The following is a 6288-nucleotide window of genomic DNA, read 5'->3' as shown; positions in this document are numbered from 1 at the left end:
TATCATGATCCTATCTCTCACACACATCAGCAATAGAATAATAATCCAGTGATAATATAATAATCCAGTCTCTCTCACTCACTTCAGTAGTAAAATAATAAAGTAATAAAGCAATAATCCTGTCTCTCTCTCTCTCTTCGTAATTAAACAATAATACAGTAATGATACAATAATCATGTCTCTCTCTCACACACATCTCAGCAATAAAATAATAATATTAATACAATAATCCTGTCTCTCGCACTCACCTCAGTAATAGAATAATAATAATACTATAGTTACTATAGTAATAAGATAATAATCCTGTCTCTATCTCACCTCAGTAATAAAATTAAAAAAATACACCTGAGCAATAAAACAATATTAGAGTAACAATACAATAATCCTATCTCTCGAGCGCTCACCTCAGTAATAAAATAATAATATAGTATTAATATAGTGTCTCTCCTAATCACCTCAGCAATAAAACAATAAGAAGAGTAATAATACAATAATCCTGTCTCTCTCACTCAGTTCAGTCATAAAATAATAATACAGTAAAATTACAATAATCATGTCTCTCTTTATCTCTCACCTCAGTAATAGAATAATAATGCAGTAATAATATAATAATCCTGTCTCTCTCTCTCACCTCAGTAATAAAACTGTAATAATACAATATTCCAGTCTATCTCACTCAGCTCAGTAACAGAATAGTAATAATGCAGTAATAAAACAATAATCCTGTCTCTCTCAGCTCAGTAACAGAATAATACACTAACATTATCATGATCCTCTCCCTCTCACCTCAGTAATTGAATAATACTACAATAATGAAAACAACAATCCTGTCTCTCTCTGACCTCAGTAATAGAGTAATTATACAGTAATAAAAATAATCCTGACTCTCTCTGAGCTCATTAATAAAATAATAATAATACAGGAATAATACAATAATCCTGTCTTTCTTTCCCTCTCTCTCTCATCTCAGTAATAAAATAATACTGTAATAATAATAATACAACTAGTATCTCTCTCTACCACCTCAGTAATAGAATAATACAGTAATAATACAATAAACATGTCTCTCTCTCTCAACCTCAGTAATAGAATAATGATACAGTAATAACACAATAATCCTATCTCTCTGTCTCACTCTTACCTCAGTGATAGAATAATGATAATACAGTAATAATACAACAAACCGCTCTTTTCCACTCACTCACTTCAGCAATAAAATAATAACAATACAGTTATACAATAATCCACTCTTTTCCCCTCACACACCTCAGTTATAAAACAATAATAATACAGTAATAATACAATTATCCTGTCTCACTCTCTCACCTCAGTAATAGAACATTAATACAGAAATAATACAATAATCCTGTCTCCCTTTCTCACACCCCAGTAATACGATAATAAATCAGTTAAAATACAATAATACTGTCTCCCCCTATCACCTAAGCAATAGCACAATAATACAGTAATATTGCAATAATACGTTCTCTGTCTCACTTCACCAATAGAATAATAATACAGTAATAATGCAATAATCATGTCTCTCTTTCACCTCAGTAATAGAATAATACTAATAGAGTAATAATAGAATAACCATGTCTCCCAAGCACCTCAGTAATAAAATATTAATACAGTAATACAATAATCCGCTGTTGTCCCCTCACTCACCTCAGTAATAAAATAATAACAATACAGTAATACAAACCAATCTTTTCCTCTCACTCAACTTAACAATACAGTAATACAACAATACGCTCTTTTCCCCTCACTGAAATCAGCAATAAAATAATAACAAAAGAATAATACAACAATCCGCTCTTTTCCACACAGTAACCTCAGTAATAAAATAATAACAATACAGTAATACAATATCCTGCTGTTTTCCTCTCACTCACCTCAGTAATAAAATAATAAAAATACAGTAATACAATAATCCACTCTTTTCCCCTCACTCACCTCAGTAATAAATTAATAACAATGCAATAATACAACAATTTGCTCTTTTCCTCCCACACACCTCAGTAATAAAATAATAACAATACAGTAATACAATAATTTGCTCTTTTCACCAGACTAACCTGAGTAATAAAATAATAACAACGTAGTAATACAACAATCCACTCTTTTCCCCTCACTCAGCTCAGTAATAAAATAATAACACTAAAGTAATACAACAGTCCACTCTTTTCCCCTCACTTACCTCACTAATAAAACAATAACAACAATAATAATAATAATCCTTGCATTTGATATAGCAATACAGTAATACAACAATCAACACTTTTCCCCTTACTCACCACAGTAACAAAAAAATAATACAGTAAAGGAACAATCCACTCTTTTTCCTCTGACTCACCTCAGTAACAGAATAACAATACAATAGTAATACTAAAATCCATGCTTTTCCCTTAAATCAACTCAGTGATAAAATAATAACAATACAGTAATAAAATAATCCACTCTTTTCCCATTACTCACTTCAGTAATAAAATAAAAACACAGCAGTAATACAATAATCCGGTCTTTTCTCCTCACATACCTCAGTAACAAAATAGTAACAATACAGTGATACAACAATCCACTCTTTTCCCTTCGCTCAACTCAGTAATAAGATAATTACAATGCAGTAACACAATAATCAGCTCTTTCTCCACCACTCACGTCAGTAATAAAATAATCACAATACAGTAACACAACAAATCTTTCTTCTCCAATCACTCACCTCAGTAATAAAATAATAATACAGTAATACAATAATCCACTCTTTTCTCCTCAGTCACCTCAGTAATAAAATTATAACAATAGAGTAATACAATAATCTGCTCTTTTTCGCTGAACCACATCAGTAATAAAATAATAATACAGTAATACAACAATCCGCTATTTTCCCCTCACGCACCTCAGTAATAAAACAATAATACAGTAATGCAAAAATCCGCTCTTTTCCCATCAATCAAATCAGTAATAAAATAGTATCAATATAGTAATACAAAAATCCACTGTTTTCCCCTCACTCACCTCTGTAATAAAATAATAACAAATGAGTAATACAGTAATCCACTCTAATCACCTAAGTGAATTTAGTACTAAAAATATAACAATAGAGTAGCACACCAAATTCACTTTTTCCCCTCACTAACCTCAGTAATAAAACAAGAAAAATAGAGTAATACAATAATCCACTCTTTTCCCGACACACATCAACAATAAAATAATAGTACAGTAATACAACAATCTGCTTTTTCCCCACACTCACCTCAGTAATAAAATAATAATAGAGTAATACAACAATACACTCTTTTCCGCTCACTCACCTCAGTAATAATACAGTAATACAACAATCCGCTTTTTTCCAGTCACTCACCTCAGTTATAATATAATAACAATATAGTAATACAATAATTCACTCTTTTCCCCTCATTCACCTCAGTAATAAAATAATAATATAGTAATACAACAATCCAATATTTTCCCCTCACTCAACTCAGTAATGAAATAATATCAATACAGTTACACAACAATCCATTCTTTTCCCCTCATTCACTTCAGTAATAAAATAAGAACAATACAATAATACAATAATGCATTCTTTTCCTCTCACTCACATCAGTAATAAAATAATAACAATGAAGTTATACAACATTTTGCTCTTTTACCCTCACTGACCTCAGTAATAAAATAATAATACAGTAATACAAGAACCCACTCCTTTCCCATCACTCACATCAATATTAAAATAGTAATACAGCAATACAAAAATCCACTCTTTAACCCTCACTCAACACAGTAATAAAAAAATAGCAATATAGTAATAGAACAACCCACTCTTTTCCCCTCACTCAACTCAGTAATAAAATAATAACAGTACAGTAACACAATAATCCACTCTTTTCCCCTCAATTCTGTAACAAAATAATAAATATACATTAATACAACAATCCAGATGTTTCGCTTTACTCACTTCAGAAATAAAATAATAACAATACAGTAATACAATAATCCACTCTTTCCTTATCACTCACCTCAGTAATGAAACAATAATACAATAACAATCCGCTCTTTTTCCCTCACACACCTCAATAATAAAATAATAACATCACAGTAACATTCCGCTTCTTTAACCACACTAAATTCAGTAACAAAATAATAACACTAGAGTAACAATCCGCTTTTTGCCCTCACTCTCCTCAGTAATAAAATAATAATACAGTAACAATCAGCTCTTTTCCCCTCACTCACATCAGTAATAAAATAATAGCATTACAGGAACAATCCGCTCTTAAACCTCACTCACCTCAGTAATAAAATAATAATAGAGTAACTATCCGCTATTTTCCGTCACTCACCTCAGTAATACAATAATAACATTACAGTAACAACTCGCTCCTCTCCCCACACTAATTTCAGTAATAAAATAATAATACAGTAACAATCCGCTCTTTACACCCATCACCTCAGTAATGAAATAATAACACAGTAACAATCCGCTCTTTTCCCGTCACTCACCTCAGTAACAAAATAATAATAGTGACAATTCGTTCTTTTACACTCACTCACCTCAGTAATAAAATAATAATACAGTAACAATCCGTTCCCTTCCACTAACTCAAGTGAGTAATAAAATAATAATACAATAACAATCCACTCTTTTCGCCTCAGTCACCTCAGTAATAAAATCGTAATACAGTAACAATCCGCTCTATCCCCCTCACAAACCTCAGTAATAAAATAATAACATCACAGTAACAATCTGCTCTTTTCCACTCATTCACCTCAGTAATACAAGATGAACATTGCAATAACAACTCTATTCATTCCCCTCACTCACCTCAGTAATAAAATAATAACATTACAGTAATAATCCGCTTTTTACCTTCACTCACTTCAGTAATAAAATAGTAATACAGTAACAATCTGCTCTTGCTCCCTCACTCACCTCAGTAAAGAAATAATAATACAGTAACAATCCGCTCATTTCCCATCACTCACCTCAGTAATAAAATAATAATACAGTAACAATTGGCTCTATTACCCTCATACACCTCAGTAATAAAACAACAACATGAGAGTAACAATCCGCTCTTTTCCGCTAACTCGCCTCAGTAATAAAATAATAATGCAGTAACAATTCCCTCTTTTACCATAACTCACCTCAGTAATAAAATAGTAATAGACTAACAATCTGGACTTTTCCCCTCACATACATTATTAATAGATTAGTAATACAATAACAATTCGCTCTTTTGCCCTCACTCACCTCAGCAATAAAACATTAATACAGTAACAATCCGCTCTTTTTCCCTCACACACCTCAGTAATAAAATAATAATATCACAGTAACAATCCGGCTCTTTCCCCTTACTAACCTCAGTAATAAAATAATAACACTAAAATAACAATCCCTTCTTTGCCCTCACTCTCTTCAGTAATAAAATAGTTGCATTACAGGAACAATCCGCTCTTTCCCCCTTACTTACCTCAGTAGTAAAACAATAATACAGTAACAATCCTCTCTTTTTCCATTGCACACTTCAGTAATAAAATAATAACATTACAGTAACAATCCACTCCTTTCCACTCACATCAGTATAAAAAAATGACATCACAGTAACAATCCGCTCCTTTGCCCTCACTCACCTCAGTAATAAAATAACAACACTAGAGTAACAATACCCTCTTTGCCCTCACTCTCCTCAGTAATAAATTAATAATAGTAACAATCCGCTCTTTCCCCCTCACTTACCTCAGTAATAAAACAATAATACAGTAACAATCCTCTCTTTTTCCATCACAAATTCAGTAATAAAATAATAACATTACAGTAATAATTCGCTCCTTTCCCCTCACTCACCTCAGTATAATAATAATAATAATAATCCTGGCATTTGATATAGCGCTGTTCACGTCGGGAGAGGACGTCCCAAAGCGCTTCACAGAACACACTGTAAAGTGAATTGACTTTGTGGGCGAACGCAGCAGCCAATTGCGCACAGTAATGTCCCACAAACAGTCGTAGATTGAAAATGACCAATTTATTATTGTTTTTTGTTTTGGAGGATTATTATTAGGCTCTGTGTGGAGTAAGGAAACTTGCCCAAGGTTTCGCCCTCTGCCTGGGATTGAACTCAGGTCTCTCACTTACAAAGCGAGTGCTCTAACCACTGAGCTACAGGACTCCTCACATTCATCTCTGTAATAAAATAATAATACAGTAACAATTCGCTCTTTACACTCATCACCTCAGTAATAAAATAATACATTGACAAACCGCTTTTTACCCTCACTCTC

The sequence above is a fragment of the Callorhinchus milii genome, unplaced genomic scaffold, assembly GCF_018977255.1.
Source record: "Callorhinchus milii isolate IMCB2004 unplaced genomic scaffold, IMCB_Cmil_1.0 Scaffold765, whole genome shotgun sequence".
In the NCBI taxonomy this organism is placed as follows: Eukaryota; Metazoa; Chordata; class Chondrichthyes; order Chimaeriformes; family Callorhinchidae; genus Callorhinchus; species Callorhinchus milii.
Note: the sequence above shows the minus strand (reverse complement) of the source record.